Source organism: Pseudophryne corroboree, chromosome 4, assembly GCF_028390025.1.
Source record: "Pseudophryne corroboree isolate aPseCor3 chromosome 4, aPseCor3.hap2, whole genome shotgun sequence".
NCBI lineage: Eukaryota > Metazoa > Chordata > Amphibia > Anura > Myobatrachidae > Pseudophryne > Pseudophryne corroboree.
The window spans coordinates 750877878-750896557 of NC_086447.1; the positions used below are offsets into that span (position 1 = coordinate 750877878).

At 49.6% G+C, this 18680-nt stretch overlaps 1 long non-coding RNA gene across 1 annotated transcript in view; it reads left to right on the forward strand.

The window, feature by feature from the left end:
• LOC134910301 (uncharacterized) overlaps nt 1-18680 on the forward strand; it is a 320048-nt gene that overhangs the window by 23309 nt on the left and 278059 nt on the right. The window lies entirely within an intron of this gene.

Consider the following 18680-nt stretch of genomic DNA (forward strand, 5'->3'; position numbering starts at 1 on the left):
GTCTGTCCCGCTGTCCTACACACAGGTCGCAGTGACCCGCGGTGGGGGAGGGGCAGCTGCGAGATTACCCCCTGTCACTCGCTGCTCTGAGCAGAGCAGTGGTGAATAGATTATATTCCCCGACAGAGAGGGACAGGGAACATGGCTAACAGCTCACTGAGCACTGTCCATGCCCCTATAGTGACTAAAAGGGGGCATGGCTTGTGACCGAGGTTCTTGCCATGAGGCCACGCCCCATACAGTGATGTCACACACCCCATTTTGGACATAGGCCTCCAGCGCGCATTGATGCCACGCATCCTCTGTCACAGATGTTGGGGGGTATGGTATAACCATAATATGCCCAACAGAAGAACTTTGTAATAGTCTGCGAGATGCAGTCTCTGGAGAGATCCCGATGAGTCTGCCAGTATTTTAAAAGCTGTAATGATTTAAAAGGCAAAGCTAACACGGTGTTGCCTTTTAAATGATTGCCGCTGTAAAAATCGTCCAGACTCATTGGAATCTCACCAAAGCCTACATCCTGCAGGCTGTTGCATGAATCCCTGTGGCATTAATATATGCAGCATTATCCTCTTTGGGCCATTAAAATCCCATAACCTTTAGTATAACATTGGTGTATGTTTAACTAGACTAGTGATACGGGAGTTATACACCAATAATATGACCATTACTAATAATTAGAGATAAGCGGGTTCGGTTCCCTGAGAACCGAACCCTACCGGACTTCACTACCCGAGCCCGGCTCCGAGCCCGGATCCAAGCCCTCCTGCCTGACTCGGAAACCAGAACAAGGCAAAACGTCACCATCCCGCTGTCGGATTCTCGCGGGGTTTGGATTCCATATAAGTCGCGGCGCGGCGCCGCCATTTTCACTCTGGCATTGGAGAGTGTATAGAGAGGATGTGTCTCCGTCCTCAGTGTCCTGCATCAGTTCAGTGTTAGTGTCTTGTGCTGCATCAGTCTAGTCACATTGGTTGTGTCCTCTGCTGTCATATGTCCAGTGCTGCTTAATAAGTCCAGTCCAGTGGTGCTGTGTTGTGCTGCATTAGTCCAGTGGTGGCGTCTTGTGCTGCATCAGTCCAGTCACAGTGGTGGTGTCCTCTGCTGCTATATGTCTAGAGCTGCTGTATAAGTCCAGTCCAGTGGTGCTGTGTTGTCCTGCATCAGTCCAGTGGTGGTTTCTAGTGCTGCATCAGTCCAGTCACAGTGGTGGTGTCCTCTGCTGCTATATGTCCAGAGCTGCTGTATAAGTCCAGTCCAGTGGTGCAGTGTTGTGCTGCATCAGTTCAGTGGTGGTGTATTGTGCTGCATCAGTCCAGTGACAGTGGTGGTGTCCTCTGCTGCCATATGTCCAGTGCTGCTGTATAAGTCCAGTCCATTGCAGTGGTGCTGTGTTGTCCTACACCAGTCCAGTGGTGGTGCCCCTGTGCTGCTGTACATGTCCAGTGGTACTGCTGTATATGTCCAGTGATACTGCCTTATATGTCCAGCGGTACTGCCTTATAATTAAATACAGTGATCCTGCCGTATAATTCCAGTGATCCTGCCGTATAATTCCAGTGGTACTGGTGTATAACTCCAGTCCAGTGATACTGCTGTATATATCCAGTGGTACTGCCGTATAATTCCAGTGATCCTGCCATATAATTCCAGTGGTACTGGCGTATAAATCCGGTGATCCTGCCGTATAATTCCAGTGATCCTGCCGTATAATTCCAGTGGTACTGGCATATAAATCCAGTCCAGTGATACTGCTGTATATATCCAGTGGTACTGCCGTATAATTCCAGTGATCCTGCCATATAATTCCAGTGGTACTGGCGTATAAATCCAGTGATCCTGCCGTATAATTCCAGTGGTACTGGCGCATAAGTCCAGTGGTACTGGCATATAAATCCAGTGATCCTGGCGTATAATTCCAATGATCCTGCCGTATAAATCCAGTGATCCTGCCGTATAATTCCAGTGATCCTGCCGTATAATTCCAGTGGTACTGGCGTATAAGTCCAGTCCAGTGATACTGCTGTTTATGTCCTGTGGTACTGCCATATAAATCCAGTGGTACTGGTGTATAATTCCAGTGATACTGCTGTTTATGTCCAGTGGTACTGCCATATAAATCCAGTGGTACTGGTGTATAATTCCAGTGATCCTGCCGTATAATTCCAGTGGTACTGGTGTATAAGTCCAGTGATCCTGCCGTATAATTCCAGTGGTACTGGCGTATAAATCCTGTTCAGTGATACTACCGTATAAATCCAGTGGTACTGCCATATAATTCCAGTGATCCTGCCATATAATTCCAGCGGTACTGGCGTATAAATCCAGTGATCCTGCCGTATAATTCCAGTGGAACTGGCGTATAATTCCAGTGGTACTGACGTATAATTCCAGTGGTACTGACGTATAATTCCAGTGGTACTGGCGTATAAGTCCAGTGATACTGCCGTATAAATCCAGTCCAGTGGCACTGCCGTATTTCTCCAGTGGTGCTGCCGTATAAATCCAGTGATACTGCTGTATAAATTCCAGTGGTACTGCCGTATAAATCCAGTCCAGTGATACTGCCATATATTCCAGTGGTACTGCCGTATAAATCCAGTGATACTGCCGTATATATGTCCAGTGGTACTGCCATATAATTCCAGTGATACTGCCATATATATGCCCTGTTGCAAAGCAGATTACTGAGGCCATAACAACTATGCTGGTGTTAGACATGCATCCAGTATCCACCATTAGTGCAGTGGGACTGCAGTGCCACTCCTTGCTGGGCCAGGTGTTTGTGCCGCACACTTGTGTCGCTTAGCTTGCTCATACAGCTACCTTATTGCACCTCTTTACTTCTTTGCATGATGTGCTGTTTGGGGACTAGTTTTTTTTTCAAGTGCCATCCTGTCTGCCATTGCAGTGCCACTCCTAGATGGGCCAGGTGTTTGTGCCACACACTTGTGTCGCTTAGCTTAGTCGTACAGCTACCTCATTGCACCTCTTTTTCTTCTTTGCATGATGTGCTGTTTGGGGCCTAGTTTTTTTAAGTTCCATCCTGTCTGCCATTGCAGCGCCACTCCTAGATGGGCCAGGTGTTTGTTCCACACACTTGTGTCGCTTAGCTTAGTCATACAGCTACCTCGTTGCACCGCTTTTACTTCTTTGCATGATGTGCTGTTTGGGGACAATTTTTTTTAAGTGCCATCATGTCTAACACTGCAGTGCCACTCCTAGATGCGCCAGGTGTTTGTGCCACACACTTGTGTCACTTAGCTTAGTCATACAGCCACCTCGGTGCAACCTTTTGGCCTAAAAACAATATTGTGAAGTGTGAGGTGTTCAGAATAGACTGGAGATGAGTGGAAATGAATGTTATTGAGGTTAATAATACTGTAGGATCAAAATTACCCCCAAATTCTGTGATTTTAGCTGTTTTTATGTTTTTTTCAAAAATCATCCAGATCCAAAACCAAAACACGAAAGGGTGGTTTTGGCAAAAGCAATCCAGATCCAAAACACGAGCATGGTACCAGAACCAAAACCAAAACACGACATTGCCCGCCGCACATCTATACTAATAATACCAAATAGAACTGATTATAGCAATAAGACCTTAGCAGTGGTGGCTCCTAGCCGTTTTAAGGAGGAAGGCTGCCTGCTGTGCTGCTTTCTGGTCACAGACTGCAGTGCCTTGACCATGTCTCGCCACCTGCTAGGTCCTTTGTGATATGGCAGGAGCTCGGACTGCCACTTGCACACAAATCGGTGCACCGTCAGACCAGTGCGTGCCTACAAGCAGTGGGAGGGGGGAGAGGGTACAAATTACCCCGGCCCAGGTCTGATGGAGGGGCCCATTGGGGGCCTCCAGATTCCTCCCCCTTAACTGGCAGCAACAGCTACAGCGATTCTTCTAAGCCCAGCATACGCCACTGACTGCTGGGCTGGAGTGTGGTCATGGTGGTGCTTAAAATACAATCTTTTCTCTAACGTCCTAGTGGATGCTGGGGACTCCGTAAGGACCATGGGGAATAGACGGGCTCCGCAGGAGACATGGGCACTTTAAGAAAGAATTTAGATTCTGGTGTGCTCTGGCTCCTCCCTTTATGTCCCTCCTCCAGACCTCAGTTTGAATCTGTGCCCGGACGAGCTGGGTGCTGTTCAGTGAGCTCTCCTGAGCTTGCTGTAAGAAAGTATTTTGTTAGGTTTTTTATTTTCAGGGAGCTCTGCTGGCAGCAGACTCCCTGCATCGTGGGACTGAGGAGAGAGAAGCAGCCCTACTCTCTGAAGATAGGTCCTGCTTCTTAGGCTACTGGACACCATTAGCTCCAGAGGGATCGTACACAGGATCTCACCCTCGTCGTCCAATCCCAGAGCCGCGCCGCCGTCCCCCTCGCAGAGCCGGAAGACAGAAGCCGGGTGAGCATAAGAAGCAAGAAGACTTCGAAATCGGCGGCAGAAGACTCCAGTCTTCACTAAGGTAGCGCACAGCACTGCAGCTGTGCGCCATTGCTCCCACACACACCTCACATACTCCGGTCACTGTAAGGGCGCAGGGGGGGCCGCCCTGGGCAGCAATTGGGACCTCTTTGGCAAAAGTTTAGCATATATACAGTTGGGCACTGTATATATGTATGAGCCCCCGCCAAGAAAATGTATATTTCTCTAACGTCCTAGTGGATGCTGGGGACTCCGTAAGGACCATGGGGAATAGCGGCTCCGCAGGAGACTGGGCACAGCTAAGAAAGAATTAGGACTACCTGGTGTGCACTGGCTCCTCCCACTATGACCCTCCTCCAGACTTCAGTTAGAATCCTGTGCCCGGCCGAGCTGGATGCACACCAGGGGCTCTCCTGAGCTCCTAGAAAGAAAGTATATGTTAGGTTTTTTATTTTACAGTGAGATCTGCTGGCAACAGACTCACTGCAGCGAGGGACTAAGGGGAGAAGAAGCGAACCTACCTAACTGGTGGTAGCTTGGGCTTCTTAGGCTACTGGACACCATTAGCTCCAGAGGGATCGACCGCATGGAACCGGCCATTGGTGTTCGGTCCCGGAGCCGCGCCGCCGGCCCCCTTACAGAGCCAGAAGCAAGAAGAATCCGGAAAATCGGCGGCAGAAGACATCAGTCTTCACCAAGGTAGCGCACAGCACTGCAGCTGTGCGCCATTGCTCCTCATACACACTTCACACTCCGGTCACTGAGGGTGCAGGGCGCTGGGGGGGGGGGGGGGCGCCCTGAGAAGCAATAAATACACCTTGGCTGGCAAATATATAACAATATATAGCCCCAGAGGCTATATATGTGATAAATACCCCTGCCAGAATCCATAAAAAAGCGGGAGAAAAGTCCGCAAAAAAGGGGCGGAGCTATCTCCCTCTGCACACTGGCGCCATTTTTCCCTCACAGTTCCGCTGGAAGGAAGCTCCCTGACTCTCCCCTGCAGTCTACACTACAGAAAAGGGTAAAAAAGAGAGGGGGGGCACTAAATTTAGGCGCAAAATACATATATAGCAGCTATAGGGGATATAATTTAGTTAATCCCTGTATTATATAGCGCTCTGGTGTGTGCTGGCATACTCTCTCTCTGTCTCCCCAAAGGGCTTTGTGGGGTCCTGTCTTCTGTCAGAGCATTCCCTGTGTGTGTGCGGTGTGTCGGTACGGCTGTGTCGACATGTTTGATGAGGAGACTTATGTGGAGGAGGAGCAGGTGCCTATAAATGTGTTGTCACCCCCTGCGGGGCAGACACCGGAGTGGATGGACTTGTGGAAGGAATTACGCGAAAGTGACGACTCCTTACATAAAAAATTTGACGACATGCCAAATGTGGGGCAGCCGGCTTCTCAGCCCGTGCCTGCCCAGACGTCTCAAAAGTCATCAGGGGCTCTAAAACGCCCGCTACCTCAGGTGACAGACACAGATGTCGACACGGATACTGATACCAGTGTCGACGACGAAGAGACTAATGTAATGTCCAATAGGGCCACTCGTTATATGATTGAGGCAATGAAAAATGTTTTACACATTTCTGAGGTGACCCCAGGTACCACAAAAAAAGGGTATTATGTTTGGGGAGAAAAAACTACCAGTAGTTTTTCCCCCTTCTGAAGAATTAAATGACGTGTGTGAACTAGCGTGGGCTTCCCCTGATAAAAAATTTGTAATTTCAAAAAAATTACTAATGGCGTACCCTTTCCCGCCAGAGGATAGGTCACGTTGGGAAACACCCCCTAAGGTGGATAAAGCACTTACGCGCTTATCAAAAAAGGTGGCACTGCCGTCCCAAGATACGGCCGCCCTAAAGGAACCTGCTGACAGAAAGCAGGAGGCTCTCCAAAAAGCTATATATACACACACTGGTATTATACTGAGACCAGCTATTGCCTCAGCATGGATGTGCAGTGCGGCAGCTGCATGGTCAGACTCCCTGTCAGAGAACATTGACACCCTAGACAGGGACACTATATTGCTAAACGTAGAGCATATTAAAGACGCTGTCTTTTACATAAGAGATGCACAGAGGGATATTTGCCGGCTGGCATCAAAAATAAGTGCACTGTCCATTTGTGCCAGGAGAGGGTTATGGACCCGGCAGTGGACAGGGGATGCAGATTCCAAAAGGCACATGGAAGTTTTGCCTTATAAGGGTGAGGAGTTGTTCGGGGATGGTCTTTCAGACTTAGTTTCCACAGCAACAGCTGGGAAGTCGGCATTTTTGCCACATGTCCCCTCACAACCAAAGAGAGCACCGTATTATCAGGTGCTGTCCTTTCGCCCCCAAAAGAGCAGACGGGGTAGAGGCGCGTCCTTTCTGCCCAGAGGCAGAGGTAGGGGAAAAAAGCTGCAGCATACAGCCACTTCCCAGGAACAAAAGTCCTCCCCCGTTTCTTCTGCTAAGTCCGCCGCATGACGCTGGGGCTCAGCAGGCGGAGCCAGGTACGGTGGGGGGCCGTCTCAAAAACTTCAGCAATCAGTGGGCTCGCTCACAGGTAGATCCCTGGATCCTTCAAGTGGTATCTCAGGGGTACAGGCTGGAATTCGAGACATCCCCCCCCCCCCTTCCCCGCCGTTTCCTCAAATCTGCCTTACCAACGACTCCTTCAGAAAGGGAGGCTGTGTTAGAGGCAATTCACAAGCTGTATTCCCAGCAGGTGATAGTCAAGGTACCCCTACTTCAACAAGGACTGGGTTACTATTCCACAATGTTTGTGGTACCGAAACCGGACGGTTCGGTGAGACCCATTTTAAATTTGAAATCCTTGAACACATATTTGAAAAAATTCAAGTTCAAGATGGAATCGCTCAGGGCGGTTATTGCAAGCCTGGAAGAGGGAGATTACATGGTATCTCTGGACATCAAGGATGCTTACCTGCATGTCCCCATTTACCATCCTCACCAGGAGTACCTCAGATTTGTGGTACAGGATTGTCATTACCAATTCCAGACGTTGCCGTTCGGCCTGTCCACGGCACCGAGGGTATTTACCAAGGTAATGGCCGAATTCTGGACACGGTCCAGAAAAAAAAAAAAAAAGTGTTTCTCCCAGAGGAGAAAGCCGAGGAGCTGTCGTCTCTAGTGAGAGGCCTCCTGAAACCAAAACAGGTGTCGGTGCATCATTGCACGCGAGTCCTGGGAAAGATGGTAGTTTCCTACGAAGCGATTCCATTCGGCAGGTTCCATGCCAGAACTTTTCAGTGGGACCTGTTGGACCAAGGGTCCGGATCGCATCTTCAAATGCATCGGTTGATAACCCTGTCTCCAAGGACCAGGGTGTCTCTGCTGTGGTGGCTGCAGAGGGCTCATCTCAGAGAGGGCCGCAGATTCGGCATACAGGACTGGGTCCTGGTGACCACGGATGCCAGCCTTCGGGGCTGGGGGGCAGTCACTCAGGGAAGAAACTTCCAAGGACTTTGGTCGAGTCAGGAGACTTCCCTACACATAAATGTTCTGGAACTGAGGGCCATTTACAATGCCCTAAGTCAAGCAAAGCCCCTGCTTCAAAACCGGCCGGTTCTGATCCAGTCAGACAACATCACGGCGGTCGCCCATGTAAATCGACAGGGCGGCACAAGAAGCAGGGCGGCGATGGCAGAAGCCACAAGGATTCTCCGTTGGGCGGAAAATCACGTGTTAGCACTGTCAGCAGTGTTCATTCCGGGAGTAGACAACTGGGAAGCAGACTTCCTCAGCAGGCACGACCTCCACCCGGGAGAGTGGGGACTTCATCCAGAAGTCTTCCAACTGATTGTAAACCGTTGGGAAAGGCCACAGGTGGACATGATGGCGTCCCGCTTAAACAAAAAGCTGGAAAAATATTGTGCCAGGTCAAGAGACCCTCAGGCGATAGCTGTGGACGCTCTAGTGACACCGTGGGTGTACCGGTCGGTTTATGTGTTCCCTCCTCTTCCTCTCATACCCAAGGTACTGAGGATAATAAGGAGAAGTGGCGTAAGAACTATACTCATTGTTCCGGATTGGCCAAGAAGAGCTTGGTACCCGGAACTTCAAGAATTGATCTCAGAGGACCCATGGCCTCTGCCGCTCAGACAGGACCTGCTGCTGTTCCAAGACTTACCGCGGCTGCGTTTGACGGCATTGCGGTTGAACGCCGGATCCTAAAAGAAAAGGGTATTCCGGAGGAAGTCATTCCTACGCTTATTAAAGCTAGGAAAGATGTAACCGTACAACATTATCACCGCATATGGCGAAAATATGTTGCGTGGTGTGAGGCCAGGAAGGCCTCAACGGAGGAATTCCAGTTAGGTCGATTTCTGCACTTCCTACAGTCAGGGGTGACTATGGGCCTAAAATTGGGTTCCATTAAGGTCCAGATTTCGGCTCTGTAGATTTTCTTCCAAAAAGAACTGGCTTCACTGCCTGAAGTTCAGACATTTGTCAAGGGAGTGCTGCATATTCAGCCTCCTTTTGTGCCCCCAGTGGCACCGTGGGACCTCAACGTGGTGTTGGGTTTCCTAAAGTCACATTGGTTTGAGCCACTCAAAACCGTGGATTTAAAATATCTCACGTGGAAAGTGGTCATGCTTTTGGCCTTGGCTTCGGCAAGGCGGGTGTCAGAATTGGCGGCTTTGTCATGTAAAAGCCCCTATTTGATTTTCCATATGGATAGGGCAGAATTGAGGACTCGTCCCCAATTTCTTCCTAAGGTGGTATCAGCTTTTCACTTGAACCAACCTATCGTGGTGCCTGCGGCTACTAGGGACTTGGAGGACTCCATGTTACTGGACGTAGTCAGGGCCTTGAAAATTTATGTTTCCAGGACGGCTGGAGTCAGGAAGACTGACTCGCTATTTATCCTGTATGCACCAAACAAGATGGGTGCTCCTGTTTAAAAGCAGACTATTGCTCGCTGGATTTGTAGCACAATTCAGCTTGCGCATTCTGTGGCTGGCCTGCCACAGCCTAAATCTGTAAAAGCCCATTCCACGAGGAAAGTGGGCTCTTCTTGGGCGGCTGCCCGAGGGGTCTCGGCTTTACAACTTTGCCGAGCTGCTACTTGGTCAGGGGCAAACACGTTTGCAAAATTCTACAAATTTGATACCCTGGCTGAACCTTGAGTTCTCTCATTCGGTGCTGCAGAGTCATCCGCACTCTCCCGCCCGTTTGGGAGCTTTGGTATAATCCCCATGGTCCTTACGGAGTCCCCAGCATCCACTAGGACGTTAGAGAAAATAAGATTTCTCTGACGTCCTAGTGGATGCTGGGAACTCCGTAAGGACCATGGGGAATAGCGGCTCCGCAGGAGACTGGGCACAAAAGTAAAGCTTTAGGACTACCTGGTGTGCACTGGCTCCTCCCCCTATGACCCTCCTCCAAGCCTCAGTTAGATTTTTGTGCCCGGCCGAGAAGGGTGCACACTAGGGGCTCTCCTGAGCTTCTTAGTGAAAGTTTAGTTTTAGGTTTTTTATTTTCAGTGAGACCTGCTGGCAACAGGCTCACTGCATCGAGGGACTAAGGGGAGAAGAAGCGAACTCACCTGCGTGCAGAGTGGATTGGGCTTCTTAGGCTACTGGACACCATTAGCTCCAGAGGGACCGAACACAGGTCCAGCCTCGGAGCTCGGTCCCAGAGCCGCGCCGCCGGCCCCCTTACAGAGCCAGAAGCAAGAAGAGGTCCGGAAAAATCGGCGGCAGAAGACATCCTGTCTTCACCAAGGTAGCGCACAGCACTGCAGCTGTGCGCCATTGCTCCTCAGCACACTTCACACTCCGGTCACTGAGGGTGCAGGGCGCTAGGGGGGGGCGCCCTGAGCAGCAATAAAAACACCTTGGCTGGCGAAAATACATCACATATAGCCCCCAGGGCTATATGGATGAATTTTAACCCCTGCCAGATTCCACAGAAAAACGGGAGAAAAGGCAGCCGAGAAGGGGGCGGAGCCTATCTCCTCAGCACACTGGCGCCATTTTCTCTCACAGCTCCGTTGGAGGGAAGCTCCCTGGCTCTCCCCTGCAGTTACTACACTGCAGAAAGGGGTTAAAAAAGAGAGGGGGGCACTAATTAGGCGCAGTATAACAATACAGCAGCTATAAGGGGAAAAACACTTATATAAGGTTATCCCTGTATATATATATATATAGCGCTCTGGTGTGTGCTGGCATACTCTCCCTCTGTCTCCCCAAAGGGCTAGTGGGGTCCTGTCCTCTATCAGAGCATTCCCTGTGTGTGTGCTGTGTGCCGGTACGTTGTGTCGACATGTATGAGGAGGAAAATGAGGTGGAGGCGGAGCAATTGCCTGTAACAGAGATGTCACCCCCTAGGGAGTCGACACCTGAGTGGATGAGCTAATGGAAGGAATTATGTGACAGTGTCAGCTCTTTACAAAAGATTGATGACATGAGACAGCCGGCGACTCAGCCTGTGCCTGTCCAGGTGTCTCAAAAGCCATCTGGGGCTCTAAAACGCCCGTTAACGCAGATACAGACGCCGACACGGATACTGACTCCAGTGTCGACGATTAAGAGACGAATGTGACTTCCAGTAGGGCCACACGTTACATGATTGAGGCTATGGAAAATGTTTTTACACATTTCTGATAATACCAATACCACTAAAAAGGGTAGGTTGGGTGAGAAAAAACTGCCTGTAGTTTCTCTAACGTCCTAGTGGATGCTGGGGACTCCGTCAGGACCATGGGGAATAGCGGGCTCCGCAGGAGACAGGGCACATCTAAAAAAGCTTTTAGGTCACATGGTGTGTACTGGCTCCTCCCCCTATGACCCTCCTCCAAGCCTCAGTTAGGTTTTTGTGCCCGTCCGAGAAGGGTGCAATCTAGGTGGCTCTCTTAAAGAGCTGTTTAGAAAAGTTTTTTTTTAGGTTTCATTCAGTGATTCCTGCTGGCAACAGGATCACTGCAACGAGGGACTTAGGGGAGAGATCTCCAACTCACCTGCTTGCAGGATGGATTGGGATCTTAGGCTACTGGACACTGAGCTCCAGAGGGAGTCGGAACACAGGTCAGCCTGGGGTTCGTCCCGGAGCCGCGCCGCCGATCCCCCTTACAGACGCTGAAGAAGACAGCAGAACGGAGGTCCGAAAACAGGCGGCAGAAGACTTCACAGTCTTCATGAAGGTAGCGCACAGCACTGCAGCTGTGCGCCATTGTTGTCACACGGCTCACTGACCTAGTCACGGAGGGTGCAGGGCGCTGCTGGGGGCGCCCTGGGCAGCAATATAAGTACCTTATTGGCAAAATAAATACATCACATATAGCCATTAAGGCTATATGTATGTATTTTAACCCAGGCCAGTTCTTAAAAACCGGGAGAAAAAACCCGCCGAAAAGGGGGCGGAGCTTATTCTCCTCAGCACACAGCGCCATTTTCCCTCACAGAAAGGCTGAGGGGAAGGCTCCCATGCTCTCCCCTGCACTGCACTACAGAAACAGGGTTAAAACAGAGAGGGGGGGCACTGATTTGGCGATATAAATATATATTAAATGCTATAAGGGAGGAACACTTTTATAAAGGTTGTCCCTGTATAATTATAGCATTTTGGTGTGTGCTGGCAAACTCTCCCTCTGTCTCCCCAAAGGGCTAGTGGGTCCTGTCCTCTATCAGAGCATTCCCTGTGTGGGTGCTGTATGTCGGTACGTGTGTGTCGACATGTATGAGAAAAATGTTGGTGAGGAGGCGGAGAAAATTGCCTGTAATGGTGATGTCACTCTCTAGGGAGTCGACACCGGAATGGATGGCTTACTTGTGGAAGTACGTGATCATGTCAACACGCTGCGAGCCGGTTGACGACACGAGACGACCGGCAAACAAATTAGTACCTGTCCAGGCGTCTCAGACACCGTCAGGGGCTTGTAAAAACGCCCATTTACCTCACGGACACTGACTCCAGTGTCGACGGTGAAGAAACAAACGTATTTTCCTTTAGGGCCACACGTTACATGTTAAGGGCAATGAAGGAGGTGTTACATATTTCTGATACTACAAGTACCACAAATAAGGGTATTTTGTAGGGTGTGAATAAACTACTTGTAGTTTTGCCTGAATCAGATAAATTAAATGAAGTGTGTGATGATACGTGGGGTTCCTCCGATAGAAAGTTATGGGCGGTATACCCTTTCCCGCCAGAAGTAAGGGCGAGTTGGGAAACACACCTTAGGGTGGATAAGGCGCTCACACGCTTATAAAACAAGTGGCGTTACCGTCTCCAGATACGGCCGCCCTCAAGGAGCCAGCTGATAGGAAGCTGAAAAATAGCCTAAGAAGTATATACACACATACTGGTGTTATACTGCGACCAGCAATCGCCTCAGACTGGATGTGCAGCGCTGAGGGGGCTTGGTCGGATTTCCTGACTGAAAATTTTGATACCCTTGACAGGGACAAGATTTTATTGTCTATAGAGCATTTTAAGGATGCATTTCTATATATGCGTGATGCGCAGAGGGATATTTGCATTCTGGCATCAAGAGTAAATGTGATGTCCATATCTGCCAGACGAAGACACGACAGTGGTCAGGTGAGGCAGATTCCAGACGGCACATGGAAGTATTGCCGTATAAAGGGGCGGTCCATCGGACCTGGTGGCCATGGCAACAGCTGAAAAATCCACCTTTTGTTCCCCGAGTCACATCTCAGCAGAAAAGGACACAGTCTTTTCAGTCTCAGTCCTTTCGTCCCCATACGGGCAGGCGGGCAAAGGCCAGTCATATCTGCCCAGGGGTAGAGGAACGGGAAGAAGACTGCAGCAAGCAGCCCATTCCCAGGAACAGAAGCCCTTCACAGCTTCTGCCAAGTCCGCAGCATGACGCTGGGGCAGTACAAGCGGACTCAGGTGCGGTAGGGGGTCATCTCAAGAGTTTCAGCACGCAGTGGGCTCACTCGCAAGGGGACTCCTGGATCCTACATGTAGTATCCCAGGTGTACATTGGAAATTCGAGACGTCTCTTCCTCACAAGTTCCGGAAGTCTGTTTTACCAACGTCTACCTCCGACAGGGAGGCAGTATTGGAAACAATTCACAGGCTGTATTCCCAGCAGGTGATAATCAAAGTACCCCTCCTACAACAAGGGAGGGGGTATTATTCCACACTATATTGTGGTACTGAAGCCAAACGGCTCGGTGAGATCTGAAATATTTGAACACTTACATACAAGCGTTCAAATCAAGATGGAGTCACTCAGAGCAGTGATAGCGAACCAGGAAGAAGGGGACGAGAGGGTGTCACTGGATATCAGGGACATTTACCTACATGTCCAAATTTGCCCTTCTCACCAAGGGTACTTCAGGTTCGTGGTACAGAACTGTCACTATCAGTTCAGACGCTGCCGTTTGGATTGTCCACGGCGCCCCGGGTCTTTACCAAGGTAATGGCCGAAATGATGATTCTTCTTAAAAGAAACTTGGACGCTTTCCTGATAAGGGCAAGGTCCAGAGAACAGTTGGAGGTCGGAGTAGCACTATCTTTAATAGTTCTACGACAGCACGAGTGGATTTTAAATATTCCAAAATCGTAGCTTTTCCGAGGACACGTCTACTGTTCCTAGGGATGATTCTGGACACAGTCCAGAAAAAGGTGTTTCTCCCAGAGGAGAAAGCCAGGGAGTTATCCGAGCTAATCGGGATCCTCCTAAAACCAGGAAAAGTGTCAGTGCATCATTGCACAAGAGTCCTGGTAAAAAATGGTGGCTTATTACGAAGCAATTCCATTCGGCAGATTTCACGCAAGAACTCTTCAGTGGGATCTGCTGGACAAATGGTCCGGATCGCATCTTCAGATGCATCAGCGGATAACCCTATATCCAAGGACAAGGGTGTCTCTCCTGTGGTGATTACAGAGTGCTCATCTTCTAGAGGGCCACAGATTCAGCATTCAGGATTGGATGCTGGTGACCACGGAGGCCAGCCTGAGAGGCTGGGGAGCAGTCACACAGGGAAAAAATTTCCAGGAAAGTGTGATCAAGTCTGGAGAATTCTCTCCACATAGATAGAGCTAAGAGCAAAATTATAAGGCTCTAAACTTAGCAAGACCTCTGCTTCAAGGTCAGCCGGTATTGATCCAGTGGGATAACATCACGGCAGTCGCCCACGTAAACAGAAACGGCGACACAAGAAGCTGGAGGGCAGTGAAAAAACTGCAAGGATTTTTCGCTAGGCGGAAAATCATGTGATAGCACTGTCAGCAGTGTTCTCTCCGGGAGTGGACGACTGGGAAGCAGACTTCCTCAGCAGGCATGACCTCCACCTGGGAGAGTGGGAACTTCATAGGGAAGTTTTTCCGCATGATTGTGAGCCATTGGCAAAGACCAAAGGTGGAAATGATGGCGTCCCGCCCGAACAAAAAACGGGACAGGTATTGCGCCAGGTCATGAGACCTTCAGGCGATAGCTGTGGATGTCCTAGTAACACCGTGGGTGTAACAGTCGGTGTATGTGTTCCCTCCTCTGCTTCTCATAACCAAGGTATTGAGAATTATAAGATATAGAGGAGTATGAACTATACTCGTGACTCCGGATTGGCCAAGAGGGACTTGGTACCCGGAACTTCAAGAGATGCTCACAGAGGACTAAGGGCCTGGGGAGCTAAGAAGGGACTTGCTTCAGCAGGTACCATGTCTATTCCAAGACTTACCGCGGCTGCGTTTGACGGCATGGCGGTTGAATGCTGGATCCTGAAGGAAAAAGGCATTCCATAAGAGGTCATACCTACCCTGGTCAAAGCCAGGAAGGAGGTGACCGCACAACGTCATCACCACAGGTGGTAAAAATATGTTGCGTGGGTGAGGCCAGGAAGGCCCCACGAAGAAAATTCAACTAGGTCGAATTCTACACTTCCTGAAAACAGGAGTGTTTTGAGCCTAAAATTGGGGTTCTTTAAGGTTTTAAGTTTCGGCCCTGTAGAATTTCTTCCGAAAAGAATTGACTTCAGTTCCTGAAGTCCAGATTGTCAAGGGAGTATTGCATATACACCCCTTTTTGTGCCTCTAGTGGCACCGTGGGATCTCAACATAGTGTTGGGATTCCTTAAAATCATATTGGTTTGAACCGCTCAAATCTGTGGATTTGAAATATATCACATGGAAAGTGAACATGCTGTTGACCAATATCTCACATGGACAGTGACCATGCTGTTGGTCCTGGCCTCGGCCAGGCGATTGTCAGAATGGGCGGCTTTGTCTTACAAAAGCCCATATTTAAATTTCCATTCGGACAGGGCAGAACTGGGACTCGTCTCCAGTTTTCTTCCTAAGGGGGTGTCAGGTTTTTCACCTGAAACAACCTATTATGGTGCCTGCGGCTTCTAGGGACTTGGAGGACTCCAGGTTAATAGACGTTGTCAGGACCCTAAAAATATATATATATATATATATATATAGTTTAGGACGGCTGGAGTCAGAAAGTCTGACTTGCTGTTTATATTGTATGCACCCAACAATATGGGTGCTCCTGCGTCTAAACAGACGATTGCACGTTGGATCTGTAGCACAATCCAACTTGCACATTCTGTGGCAGGCGTGCCACAGCCTAAATCTGTAAAGGCCCACTCCACTAGGAAAGTGGGCGCATCTTGGGCGGCTGCCCGAGGGGTCTCGGCATTACAACTTTGCCGAGCAGCTACGTGGTCAGGGGAGAACACGTTTGTAAAATTTTACAAATTTGATACTCTGGCTAAGGAGGACCTGGAGTTCTCTCATTCGGTGCTGCAGAGTCATCCGCACTCTCCCGCCCGTTTGGGAGCTTTGGTATAATCCCCATGGTCCTGACGGAGTCCCCAGCATCCACTAGGACGTTAGAGAAAATAAGAATTTACTTACCGATAATTCTATTTCTCGTAGTCCGTAGTGGATGCTGGGCGCCCATCCCAAGTGCGGATTGTCTGCAATGCTTGTACATAGTTATTGTTACAAAAATCGGGTTATTCTTGTTGTGAGCCATCTTTTCAGAGGCTACTTCGTTTTGTTATCATACTGTTAACTGGGTTCAGATCACAAGTGGTACGGTGTGATTGGTGTGGCTGGTATGAGTCTTACCCGGGATTCAAGATCCTTCCTTATTGTGTACGCTCGTCCGGGCACAGTACCTAACTGAGGCTTGGAGGAGGGTCATAGGGGGAGGAGCCAGTACACACCATGTGACCTAAAAGCTTTTTTAGATGTGCCCTGTCTCCCGCGGAGCCCGCTATTCCCCATGGTCCTGACGGAGTCCCCAGCATCCACTACGGACTACGAGAAATAGAATTATCGGTAAGTAAATTCTTATTTTTTCCTGCATCTGAGGAATTAAATGAAGTGTGTGATGATGCGTGGGTTTCCCCCGATAAAAACTGTTAATTCCTAAAAAGTTATTAGCAGCATACCCCTTCCCGCCAGAGGATAGGGCACGTTGGGAAACACCCCTTAGGGTGAATAAAGCGCTCACACGCTTGTCTAAACAGGTGGCACTACCGTCCCCGGATACGGCCGCCCTTAAGGAACCTGCTGACAGAAAGCAGTAAAATATCCTAAAATGTATATACACTCACACGGGTGTGATACTGCGACCAGCAATCGCCTCAGCCTGGATGTGCAGTGCTGGGGTGGCTTGGTCGGATTCCCTGACTGACAATATTGATACCCTAGATAGGGACAGTATATTACTAACTATAGAGCATTTAAAAGATGCATTTCTATATATGCGTGATGCACAGAGGGATATTTGCCGACTGGCATCAAGAGTTAGCGCGCTGTCCATTTCTGCCAGAAGAGGGTTATGGACAAGACAGTGGTCAGGTGATGATGATTCCAAAAGGCATATGGAAGTATCGCCTTATAAAAGGGAGGAGTTATTTGGGGTAGGTCTAACAGACCTGGTGGCCACTGGAAAATCCACATTTTTACCCCAGGTAGCTTCTCAACCTAAGAAGACGCCGTATTATCAGGCGCAGTCCTTTCGGCCCCATAAGGACAAGCGGGCAAAAGGCGCCTCATTTCTGCCCCGTGGCAGAGGGAGAGGAAAAAGGCTGCAGCAAACAGCCAATTCCCAGGAACAAAAGCCCTCTCCCGCCTCCGCAAAGTCCTCAGCATGACGCTGGGGCTTTACAAGCGGTCTCAGGCACGGTGGGGGCCCGTCTCAAGAAATTCGAGACGTCTCCCCCTCGCCGTTTCATAAAGTCTGCTTTACCGACGTCTCCCTCAGACAGGGAGACAGTATTGCAAGCCATTCACAGGCTGTATTCCCAGCAGGTGATAATCAAGGTACCCCTCCTGCAACAGGGAAAGGGGTACTATTCCACACTATTGTGGTACCGAAGCAGGACGGCTCGGTGAGACCATTTTTAAATCTAAAATCCTTGAACACTTACATGCAAAGGTTCAAATTCAAGATGGAGTCACTCAGAGCAGTGATTGCAAACCTGGAAGAAGGGGACTATATGGTCTCTCTGGACATCAAAGATGCTTACCTACATGTCCCAATTTACCCTTCTCCAAGGGTACCTCAGGTTTGTGGTACAGAACTGTCACTATCAGTTTCAGACGCTGCCGATTGGATTGTCCACGGCACCCCGGGTCTTTACCAAGGTAATGGCCGAAATGATGATGCTCCTTCGAAAGAAGGGAGTTTTAGTTATCCCTTACTTGGACGATCTCCTGATAAGGGCAAGATCCAGGGAACAGTTGGAAGTCGGGGTAGCACTATCTCAGATAGTGCTGCGGCAGCACGGTTGGATTCTCAATATTCCAAAATCGCAGCTGATCCCGACGACACGCCTTCTATTCCTTGGGATGATCCTGGACACAGTCCGGAAAAAGGTGTTTTCTCCCGGAGGAGAAAGCCAGGGGGTTATCCGAACTAGTCAGAAACCTCCTAAAACCAGGCCAAGTATCAGTGCATCAGTGCACAAGGGTCCTGGGAAAAATGGTGGCTTCCTACGAAGAAATTCCATTCGGCAGATTCCACGCAAGAACTTTCCAGTGGGACCTGCTGGACAAATGGTCCGGATCGCATCTTCAGATGCATCAGCGGATAACCCTGTCACCAAAGACAAGGGTGTCTCTCCTGTGGTGGTTGCAGAGTGCTCATCTTCTAGAGGGCCGCAGATTCGGCATTCAGGACTGGGTCCTGGTGACCACGGATGCCAGCCTGAGAGGCTGGGGAGCAGTCACACAGGGAAAAAATTTCCAGGGCTTGTGGTCAAGCCTGGAGACATCACTTCACATAAATATTTTGGAGCTAAGGGC